The sequence below is a fragment of the Mastomys coucha genome, unplaced genomic scaffold (genome assembly GCF_008632895.1).
Source record: "Mastomys coucha isolate ucsf_1 unplaced genomic scaffold, UCSF_Mcou_1 pScaffold4, whole genome shotgun sequence".
Lineage (NCBI taxonomy): Eukaryota > Metazoa > Chordata > Mammalia > Rodentia > Muridae > Mastomys > Mastomys coucha.
In genome coordinates, this window is record NW_022196910.1 from 50,462,033 (window position 1) to 50,479,815 (window position 17,783).

At 42.5% G+C, this 17,783-nt stretch overlaps 1 protein-coding gene across 2 annotated transcripts in view; it reads left to right on the top strand.

The window, feature by feature from the left end:
* Positions 1-393: 393 nt before the first annotated feature.
* Tafa2 (TAFA chemokine like family member 2) overlaps positions 394-17,783 on the top strand; it is a 472,572-nt gene continuing 455,182 nt past the window's right edge. For both annotated transcript variants that reach the window (XM_031350385.1, XM_031350386.1), the window contains exon 1: positions 394-1,903. The gene's annotated coding sequence lies outside the window, so the exon portion shown is untranslated. The remainder of the gene's footprint in view (positions 1,904-17,783) is intronic.

The window sequence follows — 17,783 nt, forward strand, 5'->3', positions numbered from 1 at the left end:
CTTTTGTGCGAGATCTTATGTTCACCGCTTAAACCAAGACCCAATTTGACCAAACCTTAAGGACGTGACCTTCTAGGATCCGGCTATTATATTTCTGTAAATTCAGGATATTCCTTTAGCAATGAATATACTATCATGGAATTGTATTAGAAAACCTTACCTTTGAATCTTTCAGAGTTTGCTAGTTGTAGAAATTCAAAAATTTCTTAAATCGGATAGTATAAGAAAATACTTTTTTATTTTGTGGAAAAATTATGAGTCCTGGTGACAGCGGGCAAAGCGGTCTAATCCGGATTTCCCGCTAGAGGGAGACATAGTCCAGCATTTGTAGCGTCTGCTGTTGCCTTTTTCTGTTTTTCTGCAGGAAGGTGGTTTGCTCTCAGCATCTGCAGCCACTGCTGACAGAATTGGGAGGGAGACAGAGGGAGTCAAAGCCTCCCGGGCCAGCCGTCCCATTTTACTGCTTGACTCAGCCTGGAGTGTCAGAACCCATCTCGGCCTGCATTCTCTGGGCTTTGCACCGTGGGGCCAGTCGCTCCCAACGGCCAGCCAGCTGAGTGGAACAGGGGTCTAGCTAGGGTGGACCAGCAGGGCTCTGCCCGTTGGGGTGACTTTCCAACATCATCTCCAGTGTATTTTATTTAACAGTACAGCGCTTGTGGTGGGACTCAAAGAGGGGAAAGCTTTGATTGCTTTTTTTTTTTGTGTGTGTGTGTGTGTGTCTTCTTTTTCTTCTGGTGATCTGGATTTGTTTCCTCGGGCCCCTCCCCTTGTTCTGTTCTTTCTCACTCCCGCCTTTGGCGAAGTGACACAGGCGACACCTGCTCGCTGGTGTCTGCTGCTGGAACTCGCACCTCCACTGTGGTGAAGGTGCCGGCGCGCTCGTGACTGGGGGGACAGACAGCAGAGGGTTCCCTCCCTTGGAGCACACGATGCCGAGAGTGGCGGCGGGTGGGCTGCGAGGAGCTCGACCGCCCGGCTGCGCTTGAGGGCGCGATCGAGGGGCTGCAGCTGGCGGGGAGTTGCTGCTAAGTGGACGCGACTCGACGGCGCCCAGGTGTCAGAGAGGGCACCCGCGGGACCCGAGTGCGAGCTGCGGGAACGCAGGCGTCTCACGGGGAGGACGCCGGCCGAACGCACGGCCCGCGAGCCTGCTCAGAACCGCTCCACACCGGAGCCTGCAGACCTGGGAGAGTCGGGGAACTCGAGGAGTGCTCGGCGGCGGCGGCGGCGGCGGCGGCTGCTCTGCTGAAGGTGAATCACCGCGTCCAATTGCCTTTCCCTAGAGAACCCGGGGGAGGGCGGGAGAGGGGGAACGTGTGAGCGCGCGTTTGTGTGCAAGGGAGAGACGACGCGGGGCGAGAGGAAAAGTCCTCGCTCCACGCTCAAAGCAAACAAATCGGAGATGGAATAAGAGCGGCGGTGGCTGGAGCCCGCCTGGATCCTCGCAGTCGCGGGAGCCGAGCGCACCGCGCGCAGCGCATCGCCGGGGACAGCGGGCGACCGCGGGCGCCGCCGGGGGCTGCGGAGACTTTGTTTCTCCCTCTCGGTCGAGGAACCTTCTGATTACTTTGACACTGTGGGATAAAGAGCAGAGCCCAGGAACCGGCCTCGCGCGCTGCACCTTCCTCTTGCTTTGGGGAGGGGGACCCCGGCTTGTATGTGAAGACACTGCCGAGCCCCCTTTAGCCTTCGGAGGAAGCGGCACTCACACGCGCACGCAGGGCCACACTCGCTCGCCCTCCGTGAACACACACCGGCGGACCTGAGGTCCCTATGCCCCTGGATGGTGCCAGCGGACCGGCATCTCGGAAGCGATGCAGGAGCGGTGAGGCTGGCGTCAGCCCGCGGAAGCTACAGGACCATCGCTAGGTGCTGCCGCCACCGGGACGCCCGGCTGCAGGTAGGTGCGAGCCGCGCCTTCGGGAGCCTTCGGGCTTTGGGGACCACAGTGGCCGCGCGAGGATCGCGTGCCCCCGCGGCCCTCATGGGTACTGTCTCTTCCCTCGGCTATCTCTGGGCCCGGGGCAGAAACCGGCTCGTCCCACGAGGCCAAGAGGAGGGTAGAAGCGGTCCCGCAGCCCTTGTCCTCCCGCCCCCTCCCTTCCCGGCAGCCGGTGAGGACAGGGGTGGTGGGGGGGAGGGACACCCGGAGGGGGACAGAGCCATGGCACAAGGCTTGGGGAGCAGGGTCCATCTTATTTCGGAAGGCGAGAGACCCAGGCGAGGACCGAAATGGGAGTTTAATTGGATCCCTCACCAGTCCTGACTGGTGAGCATCTGACACTTTTCATAGGCAGTTGGGGATCGCAATCAAGGGAGAAATCAGTGAGCAGTGATGATCCACGGAAAGGTCTCTTGTCTGGAATGCCTACTTTCTGTCCACTTCTGACTAGTTAATTCCCAGGCCTGTCTGCGGAGGGTGGGCGTTTCCGCGAGGCTATTGACTCCTCCACCTCTAACTATTTCCACAAAGAATCACGTTCATGAGTTCTGGAGCCTCACCGGCTTGGCTTCAAGGTTTATTTAGCTCTGGGAACAGACTCGTTATTACCGAATGAAACAGCTTTCTGTAAAGGTTACTTCAAGAGAGCTTTCGTAAAGTATCGTTTAATAAACAGCGTTCAGAAGAAGAAAAAAGCACAGTTCAGGGGTGGGGGTGGGGGACACGACTAATGGCTTGTCATTTCTTTCCGGGTAGATGACTTCCACATCTTGCCAGTAGCACAGATTTTTCTGCCCACCTGCCTTGCTGTCCCCTCCTGGTTCTAAAAGGCTAGGTGTCTACCGAGAGGTGTTTTCTTCAGGCGAGGGATGACTCTTGGCTATTAGTCAGCAACGCCACATTTACAAAAAGTGCCCCTGCAAAGGCAAAGTTTGAGGTCTGTTGCTCTATTTCCTCTGGAGCTGCAGGCTGAGCCATCCGGTCTCCTCCGGAGGCGGGTCCACAGGCTCTCTAAGAGCCCTGGGGGAGACCATGCATTCCCTCCTGTGGCCAGTGTTAAACAGTTGCCTGGAGCCTTGGGAATTGAATGTGTAGTTACTACAGTGACCAGCTTCTTTCCCATCCTGTGCTGGGTGAGTTCATCTCCTGTCAATAAGAGAGAGGATGAACCGTCTTCCTTTTGTGATTGTGAAATCTCCCCTTGAATAGCAAAGTCCTCCGTGGGTTTAAAAACAAAGAAACCAAAGCTCATCTCAGTCTCCAAACCTACATGTCCCCCCCCTCCCCCGTCCTCCCGCTATGAAGAGTAACCCCCCAAATCACTCAGTGTCCCAGGGCCTTCCTCAGGACTGGGTGAATTTCAGTGACTGTGGACTGGCTGGTAAACATCGGGTTCCTGTCTGCCCAGTCAGGTTGCTTTGGACATCCCCTTCCTATGGTTATCAATTAGCACCTTTCAACTGCTCTATTAGGCAAGGTAAGTTAAGACAGCTGAGTAATTAATTTAAGGTTTCCATGTGAAGTAATAAAGGAGATTACTGGTGAAGAAGATTAAAACTACATTTGATGTTTTAAAGAATCAGAGCATGAGGGGATCGTATTTACCCTTCCCATGTTTGGGCATAGTTGCACAAACTAATGAGTCCTTAACAGTTTCAAAACCGGCACCCAACATTGCACATTTTCAATAACAGATCAGGCATGCTTCTCTCTCTTCCTGATCCACGCTCTTCTGGATCTCTCGAGTTCGCTGTTTGGATCCTGACCTTTTTAGAGGCTTTATTTTTAAAAGCCATCAGTAACCACTTACAGGCCATCAGCAACCACACTGAAGCTTATTTTATTCTAATTCCCCCAATTTCCAGTGCAAACAACTGGACTGTATTATTTACGTGCTTAAGGTTTTGAGAAAGACTGTTATTGCCAACAGAGTACTTAAGCATGGGGAGCCTCAGAAGAGGCAAGCATGGCTTTAGTGCTGCTCTATTCAAAATGGCTTTCAAAAGACTGATCAAAGTCTTGGTTATTTCCTTGCCTTTAAAAACAGTGGGTTCCTAGGCTTTGCTTCCCATTTACATACAGTGCTATTTGGTGTATGCTTCTTAAAGAGGAATCAGGAAACCTTTGTGTCAAAGCAAATATCTACATAATGCTATAAGTTGTTCTAGAGGGAGGTGTGAGGGCTCTGAGTGAGTGTGTGCAGGTGTGATTCTGAATCGGAGGAATGCTAGTTACATTAACAAAGACAAACTGGAGAGAAAAGACGTTGTGAGCTTGGGTTGGCATAGATACATTCTTTCATAGGCACTATATAATCTGTGTTATAGTGTTTACTAACCACCGAGTTATAAAACGTGATGACAGGGATATAGAGAAAGGTTTATTTTTAGACATAGACATTTTCCCCTTTTAAAAATTTATAAAGTGCTGAAACTTTTGGGGTGATCTAACGTTTTAGAGAAATTGTTTTATGTGTCATCAGAAAAATTTAGTAGTCCTGGATTTAATATCTGTAATACGGTGTTTTGATGGCCGTCTTAAATGGCATTTTCACGTGGAAATTCGAGAAGTATGTTTTAAGGTTGACTCAGGGCCAACTGGATCTTCTGGATTGCCCTGAACAGGATGGGTAACCTGTGACTCTCCAGCACTCACCAGGCCTTTATCACTGCCCTAAAGAACTGGCTCTGTTTGAGCATGTTCAAGTTGAGGAGTCATTGCAAACTGATGGACATTTACTAATAAGATTTATAATGACATCCCAAAGGAAGAGCTTTCCAAAACGTCATTGGTTACTTGTGCTGTCTTTGAAAAGCTGAAGCAATCGGAGTGCCTGTCCTGTTCATTCTGCAGTACTTTGTTAGAGATGCCTCTTTAGGTAGCGTTATTCTGCAGCTGTTTTGTTCACTGAAAATTCAAGTAAAAAAAAAAAACTTTACCACATCATGCAGTTTTGTTTCCTTTGGTGAAAAACTATACACTGTGTAAAATAAATGTTTAGCATAATCGGCCTCGATCTACGGCTCTGGGCATATTTACAAATCCAGTCCACCAATCTGTTATGAGTAGGGCTACATCAAAACAGAGAGAAGAAATTCATTAATGCCAACTGCTGCTAATTATGAAGGCCACGGCCGCTGAATGGACGTCACTTCTGGGCCCCTGGCTTGCACAGTGGTTCACAGGATGCAGCTTACTTCTGAGTCACTGGTTTTGGGATGACTCAGGATAGGACTCAGAATTTGCCATTTTGTTGGGAAATTCTTTGGAACGCTATCTGAACATATTGAGCTATTTAAACATTTTATTGATAAAGAACATGGGCTTACGAGTTACCAGCAGTCTTCTTATGGGGTTCAGAGTGTGGTCCGAAATGGGTTAGAGACAGGAAGGGTTAGCAAACACTCCTAGAAGTTGCTTCTGCAGTTGTCACGGGACTCCAGCACATTACTAGTTTCCTGAAGGTCTGAGATAACCATTCAGAGTAGTGTTTTAGTTCTCCTCATGAAGTAACACTGCTCAGTTCTGTCTTCTGCTTCTGTTTCTTATAAAAAATGGAAGAGAAATGACTATACTCATTAGACTATGAAGAAAGTAGAATTTAAATATATTTCTTGTACATTATGTTTCTATACAGTCTCTATATCCCTGTATATGCCAATGTTTTCATGGAATACAGGTAATATATTGATTTTGTGTTAGAGGAGGTGAGACAACTTTATTAAAGGCCTTTATTTTTTGATATCTAGGTTTCCACTAATTCATGTGACTATGGCACAGCTGCATTTATAGTTTAACAAGATAATTTATAGTTGAGTTTTACATTTTGACCCATTATTACACATAACACATATATTTTTCTTTCTTTTTTTTTGAGATACTTTTATTGACTAAATTACAAACTCAAAATATAAAAGTCAGTGTTTCACTATGTGATGGGACATCTTGGGAGGCATTGGTTGACAGCTGCAGTTGAGAATTCTAACATGTTTTAAAGCATAGGACACACCTGCATACTACTTTATTAAGCACGTCTCTCCACAGTCCCATTTCAAATCTTTCTAGTTGCATTGAAGCCTATTATTGTGATTTATAGGCGGTAGTTGCAAATCGAAAGATACTGATGTCCTCTTGGCTTGTGTTTGATTTCTAAAACTCACCCATTCTCAATGTGTATATCACATATGTTTGTTGGATCTCTTTGAATAGCCTTTACAGGCTATTCCCTGATTTGGTGTCGGTTTGGCAATTGATTGGTATTGCTGTCAGAAGATCCAGAGCTTAGTTTGCCGGAAAGTCAGATGGATAGTGGAGACACAGCTCGAAGGAGAGCCATCTGGTTTGTTCACCGTGATCCCTCTGAGGCAAGGGATATAATTAAGGAATCGGAGTATCCTTGCCTATATTGTATCACATCCTCCAGTCTCCTAAATTACTCCATAGCAGCTGTAATTGCTTTATGATTTCCCCTGAATGGCCAGTTAGCAAAGGTACATTTCCTTTCCCCTAGCATCAATACATCTAGTCATTCAATTAAATTTATATTTGTATTACTCTCTCTATGCAGTAGATTTTGGAAACTCCTTACCCAGAGACTCAATAATGTAACAATGTTGCATTCTAGCAATGACTATGATAGCAAAGTCAGAACTTGATAAAGTGGCAACAACCAGCCAGACACATCTCCTTCACTCTTAATCATGGGCTTTGCAGAACAAAACCCATACATATGAAACACAGAGAGTTAGAAGTAGCTTTTGATGACAAAGCTTGTTTTGCTAAATATTTTCACATTTATGCATATCCCCCCCCATGAACTTGTCAGTGTATAATTGCTTGCATGTGAAAGGGGAACTGTGTTACCTTTTAAAGGCCAAGCAAAGATTCCAAACCTTCCCGTTTGCAGGGTCAGTTGCCTGTGGCCTCCCCTTGCTGCACAGGGAGTTTAATGGTTGAGTTTAATAGCTCAGAACAACGCTTTGCTTTCCTTGGTGTATTGGGCTTCTCTTTGTGAACAAATATATGGACATATCCACAGTGGATGCTAGATGGAAGGTTTGGGGGACAGTGGATTTGTGTTCAAGAACTTAAGTTTCAAGTCACAATAGGATGGGCTGTGAGGAGACAGATTCTTTCTAGAGCAAACAAAAAAAAAAACCATATAATTTAAAATTATTCTCTCTATGTGCAAAAGCTTCCCTGGTATTATTTCATTTTTGGCTTAGCTCTTTGTCTTTTTAAAATGCCTCTTTTTGGAAAGTACAATGAAAATTGTACTTAAATATTCAATAGGTAAATATGCTTACTCTCTTCTAGTGCTCATACTTCATGTACACTCTCGCTCTATTATGACAAAGATCATCTAGTAAGAAAAGCAAGGTGGGTTATTTGCTCCAGTTTGTTTTGTCCTGGATTTATAGTCTTTGTCTTTGTGTACTGGATATGCAACCAGAAAAGCTTTGTGTTGTGTATGTGTGTGTGTGTGTGTGTGTGTGTGTGTGTGTGTGTTAGAATCTAACTAGCAACATATTAGATGTGTGACAACAGACTTTTTCTAGAATATTTTCCTTGAGAGGGGAACTCTCAGACAAGTTTTACTGAAACAATAGAACGTTATGGTGTAATGGAATAATTGTGTGACTGTTCCTGTCAGGTGAGAATTCAGAAGAGGTCACTTCAAAGCACTGGGAGAAAATAACACACTAATATAATGTAATATAATATAATATAATGTAATATAATATAATTAATATATATTCTGTGTTAACTCATGGATAGTCCCATACACACAGAAGCACTATGTAGTATGATCTTATTTAAGGTAGAAATGCCTGAATGTTGTTTCTGTTTCTACCTTGTTGTAGATGTATGGTGAATAGACACTCGTGTCTTGGCGCTGGCGAGTTCAGATTCCCTCTGAGAAATGGCCAGTGGACTTTGTGACAGTGATAGGGTCAAGCATTGTTTGTGCTGTCCTTCAGAAGTTTGAGTTAAATTGAGTGAAAAAACTCCAACTTTAGTTCTTTTTTATGGTGTAGGTACGGGGAGGAAGCAGGTAGTGTTTCTATATTTCAGTGAAGCAATCTAGAGGCCAAAGGGGAGGGGACTGGCTTCAGAGCTTCTTAAGCTAGAAAACAGTGCCTGATTTGGGGAACTTAATTTCAATGAACAAATTTAACTTAGGTTTTTAGGGGTAGGGTAGGGGAGTTTAGCTCTTAGAATGTTCGATGGTAATAGTTTCTGGCTAGCATACTATTATTAAAAACAACTTTCTTATGAAACTCTTTGGACCCATAACTGGTGAGTTCATAAATTTTTGCTTAGAATTGGGTCAAATTTTAGACTTTGCTATTTTAAGGCATAGTTGGGACTCATATCATTTGCTAAGTGGTGAGCATCTGTTAGCTTGCTGTTTTGTTTTTCTTAGGAGATAATGTATGCAAATATTATAAAACTTGTGTGGGGCAGTGGCAAGAATGCTGGAGATGGTTTATGCAGCTCAAACAATAGGTAACTGTGGGGTAATAAGAGGATTACCTTCTTGCCTCAGTTCTTCAGCAATATCTCTGTAGGTTGAGTTTGTAAGGCAATCGAGTTGTTGTTGATGATGATGATAATGATGATAATGATGATAATGATGATTATGGTGGTGGCTAAAGACAATAGACTTGGGACCATAACAGTGAATCAGGTTAAATCTCATGATTTGGTTTGTCTTAGTCTTCAGTGCACTTTTTATTGTAAGATCAGTTGTGATAGGCAGTGGGTCTCACATCTTCATTGTCTACTGCTTGTTCTCACAGTCACTCATGTATATAAAGGGGTTTCGATTGATCAACCCAAGTAGAAATAACTTAACAAGTAAATCTTCACATGCTATATAATTATTAGATACATTTATTATAAAATTGTAAGTTAAAAAACTTAATATCCCTTAGAAAAGTCCACTTATTCATTAAGTATTTGTTTAACACTGCCAGTTGGTTTTGCTATAACAAATACCATAGACCAGGAGGCTTATGTGCAAACATTTATTTTTCATAGGTCCAGAAGCTGGGATTTCAAAAGGAGAGGGCCAGCAGACCTGTCTGGTGGATGTCTGTTTTCTGGCGAAGACAGCCACCTTCTTGGAGGAGGAAGGGAGAGGGAAAGATGGAGAAAGGGAGAAAGAGAGGGAGAGAAGGTGGGGGAAGAGTGCCACTGTAAATTATGCCTCCGTTATAGGGAATACTTTATTCATGGGGGCTCCATTCTTCTGACTTAATTAGCTAGCAAATCCCACCTCCAAATACCACAGTGAGGATTCAGGCTTTATTATATGTCGTTTTTCTGGGGCCACAGACATTTATGATATGAATTGCAAGCACTGTCTGTGTTATTGATTTATCTCAAGAAGAAAAAAAAAAAGGGCACTACACTTTTCTGTACCTACGATGGCTGGTCATTCTTATTTTTTAATCGTGAAGAACAGACCTGAAGAGAACTAATTAAAATAATCGAAGTGTCTGAGTCAGGGTGAATGGTGAAGGAAAAACAGCATCTTGTGTATGTGAAAGGAAGAATGGCGTGCTGGCGACTGCCTACAGATCAAAGTCCACCATCCAAAGGAGTGGCTCCCAGAGCCAGTTCCCTTCTTGAGTTGCACTCATTGAGTGACTTTGGATTAGAGATATGGCATGGCCTAGGTCTTCTTGGAGAGAATGCAAATTCAAATGCCTAGGAGGGTCAGGCTGCAAATGTGAACGAGTAAAAGAGACTGAGAGGAAGATGACAAAATGGCAGCTAGCTGTGTTGCAGAGACCTTACAGAACCGTGAAGATGCTGGCCAATACCTAACGGAGATGGTGGCGATCTGGCACTGGCAGGCTGCCATGATGGGACTGATTCCTTTTGACTTGTGGATGAGAACTTTGATGTGAAGACTCTCTCCAATGTGACAGTTCCAGAGCTATGAACCGTGACAATGAATTCAAGTTCAAAATCACTTCTTAGTCAAGACATGCATCTATAGGCTGTCTGTGTGTGACCGGCCACGGTTGTGCCATCGGGGTATATGGCCATGAAACATCAGGGAGATGTGTCCTGGCTCTTTGGTCATCTCCAGCCATTGACTTTCAGCTCTACGTGTAGACTGTGGTTGGCAGTGACAGGACCAGCAGGAGAGACAGAGTGAGAAGGATGACTGACTCCAGGTGTTTCCAGTATTTAGTTTATTTCTTCATATAATTGATGGTGAACTCACTCTGAAGTTGGTGCCCTGGTGACTGGGCAAGACAGTGCAAATGTTCCTCCATCATGTCTTCTTGCTGAGGTCATTTCAAGTTTAACTTGAATTTAATCTTCTCAACAGAGAATTCCACGGCAAACTACCCAACTCTCTTCTAGGAACCCAAAGTCAACACGCCATTGGTTAACTTACAACTTAGCTTTGGTTAAACTCCTTGCTTGCTCAGAACATGGTGGGGCAGGGAAAGGGGCACTCCGACAGACCCCCCCCCAAGCTAACTGCTCATCTTAGCTTCTGTTAAATTGCTTGCTTATAGGAAGGTTACCTCCCTACCCCAGCCTTCCTGTCACTCCCTGCAACTGCTGAGCTAGATGCTAGGACGTGGTTTCTGCCTTCAACAACCCTGTACTCTGGATACTTGATGTTGTATTTAGGACCTGAATACCTGAGTATAGCCCTAGCAGGATAGAATAAAAGACTTTCAATTGACTACAAATTGGGTCTGAGTGGGCATCTCTGATGGGCTCCCCACCCAGCCTCTTAGCATCTTCACAGATGTATTAGGTATTCAGGAGATTATATTTATCCCAAACACTTATGGGTTGTGTAGTTCTGTGACTTGTTCTGCCTTGGTTCATTGCCTCTTAAACTTCTATGTGCGGACACAAGTCACACAGAAGAATTTCCCTAAACTGTGCATCCTGAAACAGGGCTTCAGAATCTCTATTTCCAAGAACTTCTCAGGCAAGGATAGCACTGTTAGTTGGTGGCGTCCAATTTAGGTTGTGAGGCTTTGGAGAGTGTTTACCACGGAATGTTGTTCTGGGCATTGAGAAAATAGGACTGCAGCTCTTGCCTCCTTAACAGACTCCTCCACTGGTCAGCAGGGTGAACCTGATGACTCAGCGCTTTGCTCGGAGCCTATGTGAGTGCAGAATTAATAAGTGTCTAGATACTTTCTAGCTTTCTATTCAGAAAACACACTACTGCCACAGAGCACAAGCTGGAAATGGTCAGTTCTTCACACACAGATGACTTCTTATAACTTGAAAAAAAAAGTTTATTTCATAGCCAAATCATTACGTTAAATATAGATATAATTTACCATAAAAAAAGAATTTTAGAGTTTTCGATCATTTTGGGGAATTTCAGGAGTCACTGCCAACTTTTGATTTAAAGCTTCGTTGTCAAGATTTGGCCACATTGAAGGTTCTAGTTCTAGTCCTGGTTTTCTAGTTCTTGGTTCTAGTTCTGTTTGAATAACTCTGTGAGTAGGGGAGGAGATGGACTCAAAAGACTGGCTTTCACTGTGTGCTCCCTTGGCTGCTGCCCGAAAGTGTCCATCTCTTTGAAAACAATGCTTTCAGTGGAATGTGGTTGCTCACATCTGTCATTCCATTCCTAGAGAGTGATCAAGGCAGGAGGAAGATCATGGGGAGCACGAGGCTAGCCTAATGTGAGGATAGCCTGGGCAGCAGGGTTCCATTCTTGTCTCAAACCCTGAACAAGCTACTGTCCTCCTTCCCAGCAAGTAGTCCTGCTCTGCTGTGTTGTGAAGAACCTCCCTAACATGGCTTCTTTAGGATGAAAGACAAAATACTTCACAACTTAGTGACTTTGAAGTTTTCATCTTTGTGTGGTGGTACTGTTTGGTGTCCTAAGCCACATGTGCGAATGCCAGACAGTACCACAGCTCACAAGCTTGACTCTCTTCTACTGTGGATGTAGGTTTCACATCACAAGCTTAGATCACTTGGTATAGCATTTTGTCATCTATTTTATCAGGACTCTGGGAATTATTTTGGTTATATATGGCGACACACCGATCACCAGATTTAGATATGCCAATCTAAGTGCATATAACAATTTGTTCTGTGCTATGTGATTAATACAGTGCTCAGCATTTATGTTAAGTGTTACTCATTTCCTTCTTCTTGTAAGGTTCTAATTTGTAGAAAATGCTCTATTTACAGCTGGGCAATGGGTAGATTCACATTACCGAGTCCCCTGAACTGTAAGCTCCAGGGCAGGCATGTCTACAGCTTATTTCTTTGATTTCCAAGGTTTAGAATGGCATTTGGCACATAATAGATAATAAACTCAATGGGAGGGTGACTATCACTACATATTGATTAGGGTATATATACCTTTTGTACACCTTCTTAATATGTGAGGGAGAATTTGGGGAATCATTTTCATTTATTTGAGTGTGTGTGTGAATATGTGTATGCATGTGAATGAATATATGTGCTTTCCATGTCTAAGTTGACCTTAAAAATGTTACTTCTATGGGCTGGAGAAACCACTCAGCGATTAAGAGCACTGACTGTTCTTCCAGGGATCCTGAGTTCAATTCCCAGCAACCACATGGTAGCTCACAGCCATAATGAGATCCAATGCCTTCTTCTGGTGTGTCTGAAGACAGCTGCAGTGTACTCATGTAAATAAAGTAAATAAATAAATTCTTTAAAAATTATTTCTAAATTTTAAGGTTGGATAGGAAAGGCTGGGAGTGTGGAGACTGGGAAGGAAAGGGCTGAAACTGCTGGAGATGCTCAAGATACATAATTCTCAAAGAATTAAGAAAGTATTAGAAAGTACACCTACAGGTTAAAAATATTTAAAGTATTAGAAAGTGCATCTACAGGTTAAAAATATTTATTTGTATATAAAGGGTAAAGGAGAAAAAGAAAATTACATTCTTTATATAATTTAATATAGCCTGGAGCTTCAGAGATGACATATGCTTGTGATCCTGCTGTTATATAAATTAAAAACATTGAACAGCATTTGTCAATGCCAAATTTAAGTGTTGTTTAGCCATATATGGAATATATTTTGATTGATTTTGCCACTAATTTGACTCATCACTCATTAGGGAATTTAAACCCTCTTTTCATTATATACAGATTCACCATTTTCATGAATCAGATAATCTTTTTTAATTTTTTTTTAAACTTTGGTAATAAATACTCACTGTAGTGTCATTGCTCTTAGTGTCAATTATGCTGGAATATTTTGTTGTTATAATTCTAAATTCTATTTAGTACAGATACTATGTTTTCAGATATTTATTGGTTTTGTGTTAGCCATTCTAGGTTAAATAAAGCCTTTAAATGCTAGCTGCTATAGAAAATTCCAAAAAATTAAAACAGCCTATATTTGATTATTAAGAAAAGTAGTATATTTAATAAAATCTAAAGGTCAATTATTTATATAATAAATTTAAAGCTGAATATTTTTTAGTTTTGTTTAAAGACTTGCTTTATAACTATGTGTTATGATATATTCATTCCTTGGAGTATAAAATGTATTTTATGGACTTGAATGGTTATAATAGCAGACTTTAAACTGAATGGACCTTTCTCTCTCCCTGCATTATCTAAAACATTGAAATTTATATCATTAAATTTAAGATTATGAAGTTATGTGGAACTTACTGAAAAACATCTATCTGCTTTTCATTCCCGACTCAGTTCTGATAAGATATTATTGAGAATCTTAGAATGATTTTTAAAATGAATAACTGAATTAATAGAGTTTACTACACATATGTGAGTTTGAAAGACCCCTGGGGGAGACCTGCACTCAAATCTCGGGGGGACGTGCACCCAAGAATCACGAGAGACCATCTTGATGTAATTACAAGAGGTATATTTTAATTTTCAGGGCGCCCTGGTTCGGCACCACACCTATCTCACGCAGGAGATAGTGGAGCTGACCATGAGGCTTCAACGTTAGGGGTTTATATAGGGAAAAGGTCTGAGGGAACAAAGGGATCAGTGTGGTCATACATGATCGGCTAGTTCAAATATTAACTATTACATGCAGAGTGCAGAGTGGAAAATTCCTAAGGTTGGTGTTAATCTGAGTCAACAAAGCATCTGACCTTAAACCATATCTGAGAGGACCAGGTGGTCCATTACTTAGTGTTCGCCAGGCACATCTTTGCAGGCCTGGGCCTTGGACATGTCCTCGTTTGCCTAGACATGTTTTCTTCTATGTTTATAGTTTTATGTCTTCTTGACCTGCCAGCTCTTATGATATCTAACAACTTGTTTGCTCTTTCCCAGGCCTATGTGGCCAGTTTGTGATGGATTCTTAGGCCCATAACTTTTCTTCCTAGTCAGCACAGGTCTAAAGCTTTAATTTTTCCTTTCAAGTTTTATCTCAGAGCAGAGTCTGTCGCACTCCTGGGGAGACTGGATGAGCAGTGTTCCCCTGGCCTGCTCCCCTTTCCTAGTAGCTGATTACATACAGTATTTAAGCACACCTCAGAGCTCATGGCTAGTAGATCACTTTGTATTTTGTGAAATCTACATCAGGTTTGGAAGGATATGATTAGGTAGGAGGTCAGATTGAGGGACACCCAGGAGGAAGGTAGGGGTCAGGGGGGAAGCTGTTGTAGCTAGCATTTTTATACAAAGGAAAGAACTAATCATCCCACCAGAGGTAAGAATTGAGACTCAGATAACTTTATTGTAAAATAACAACCAAAGCTAGACTGAAGAGGAGAGACGTGTGTCTGTCTACCGAGCCAGAGTAGACTTCCTCCTCTGTTCTGGATAGAGTTCTCTCCAGGAATAAGAAGTTTCTATCAAGGCCTTTTTCCAAATGGAAGGTCAGAAATAACAGGCCCTACTTCTGATCTTGCACCAGACAGTTGTCAGCCCTTAGAAAGTCACCAAACATCTTTTTTGTTTGTTTGTTTGTTTTTTGAGACAGGGTTTCTCTGTGTATCCTTGGCTGTCCTGGAACTCACTCTGTAGACCAGGCTGGCCTTGAACTCAGAAATCCGCCTGCCTCTGCCTCCCAAGCGCTGGGATTAAAGGCGTGCGCCACCACTGCCCGGCGTCACCAAACATCTTTGTCAAATGAGATAGCTGGATGTAATGACTGCTTAGACACCACCTCATTTGAGCCTTATGTGCCTGTGCTTCTGTTCTGTCTTGAACATCTCTTGACCACTGTCTGGTCCTTTTGCCTGCATTGTGAAACTAATTTTGTAAGTAGCTTTTATCTTAGCTGAGGGATCATTTTGTACATGTTTATGGGAGGCACAGTGGGCTGTCCAGTACCTGTATAAGTGTCATGACCAAATCAAACTAATAAACAGACCCATTAACTCCTCCTTTATGATTCTTCTGTGGTGGGGATCTGAAACATGCTTTCTTGTAGCTATCCTGAAACATACATTAAAAAAAAAAAAAAAAATAGAAACTCTACCGTACAATAGAATAGCAGAGCTTACTCCTATCTAATGCCCATCAAGTTTCAGATAGTTTTTGTTGTTTTCCTCTCTTCTTTTGAGACCCTGAAGACAAACAGTTGAATTCTCTGGTATTGTCCTTGCAGCTAAACTTCTTTCCAGTCTTCTCCATTCTTTAACAGTGTTGGTAATTTAAAAAAAAAAATCAGACTTTTTATTGTTACTTCACTGACACATAACCACACAGATCTCTAAGGGTATCTGAAATATTTTGATATGTGCATACATTATATAGTCAAATCGACACAATTATATATTCACGTTAAGTACTTATAATTTGCGGTGAGAACATTTAAAACATCCCCTTTTCTAGCTATTTTGGAATATCTAGAACTTAATGCTAAGAGGACTCATCGTACTCTGAAATTGGACACAGAGTCTTCTTATGTAGCTGGAACACTGTCCTGACCAATCACTCCCTACCCTCTCTGCTCCTACATTTCCTGATCTCTGGTAGTCACTCTTCTGTGAGGCCAGTGGTTCTAATCCCACCTTTCTGTGAGACCGTATTGTTGTGTTTGAGCCCCTCCCTCACTTGGCACATCTTCTCCAAAGCTATACGATTTTTAGAGAATGACTTCCACTGTGTGTTACTTCCACATTTAAATTCATTTGTTTGCTGATAGGTACTTAGATCAATGCTATATCTTGGCTATTGTCAATGATGGCAACGAATACTCAGATGTCTCTTCAATATAGTGGGAGTGCTGGATCCTATGATAGTTTTATTTTTAATTTTTTGAGGAACCGCCACTCTGTTTTGCACAATGGCTGTAACAATCTGCATTTTTGCCAATAGCATGTGAGCACTCTCTTTTTCTTTCCACACTTGCAAGTGTGTTATTTTTTTATATTTTTGATAATAGCCATTCTAAATGAGACAATATGCTATCTCATTTTGGTTTTGATTTTTATTTCTATGACAATGGATTTACCTTCATACACCTATCAACCATTTATCTATCTTCTTTTGAAATATGTCTGTTTGCCTCTTTTGATTATTTTAAAATCAGGTTTATTTGTTTTTGGTATTGACTTGATAGGCTATGAAATTCTTGAGGTCAAGCAACATGTCTGATTCTTCACTGTGTCTCACCAAAGTCTAACCTTCAGTGAGGTGGTTAATAAATGTTTTATTAAGCAATGTTTAAATTTTCTATTCTGATATTTTAACTTATTTTCATTTTGTCTCTACAATAAATAATTTCCAGAAGCAGGAGGAATAACTATATGCAATACTGTCTTGTTTACAAAGTAGTTTAATGTACATAATTTGACTTGGTATTATGAAACGCCTGAGTTAGTGATGAAGATTCTAATTTCACAGAGAAAAATAGTCCTGGAACCCATGAGTACCAGGGACTGTTAAAGACAATTCCCGTGAATCTGTCAGGAAAACTGCTACCTTTTATTCCATGATACATTTAAGAATGCTATAAAACAAAAATAGTGATCAGTGTTGGAAGACAGCATCTTCACTTTCTGGCATAATAAAAATATCTCTTCCCCCATGGCTAGGGAAGTTCTGCTTGTTGCCCATTTTATGACCATAGTTCCCCAAGTTCATCATTCCTTGGGTGTGGCACCAACAAGCAAGGTGACACATCATAGCTGTGGGATTTTCAGATAGGCAGATGTGATTCAAATGTGACCCACATGCAGCAGTGGTGAAGGACAATCATCCTTTGTCTCTCACCAGGGAGTCCTGTGTATCTGGCTAGTGCTTGTGAAATATAGTAGGTTTATTTGTCAATTTTCAAGTAGAGTAAAAAAAGAATTCAAACACTCAACAGTTCTTCACAATGCCCCTCTGTCATGTCAGAGCAGAGCTGTCTATTTGCCTAGTTTACACTTTGAACTGTTCTTGATAAAACTGTCACATACTTCAGTGACCTTTATGCTGCCCTCAGACCCTATGTGCTACATGTCCTCTTCTAGGCCCATCCCTCCTGTGACACTACAAAAGGTCCTGCATTGGGTGGAGGGGTCAGTGGGAGAGGAAAGATTCACAGTGAGTCTTGGCTTATACAGTAATCGCTTACCACGTAATAGCTCCAAAGTGACTGTGTTCTACCTAGATGAAGATAATCACCAACATTTTAAGCCTTTAGAGTCTGAGCTGAGGCTGGAGTCTGTCCTGGGGACAGCTGAGAGGAGATAGAAGTGAGTCATGGAGACTGGGAAGGGACTATGCCTTAGTGCTCAGGTTTGGGATCCATTTAGAAGGTGTCATTGCGGCCTGTACACTAGTGTGTGAAAATACCCGAGGAGCCCCAAAGAACAATAATATAGAAAACAGACTTCTAATGTTCTCAATGCCTTCAGGAAGAGTTATGTTCCAC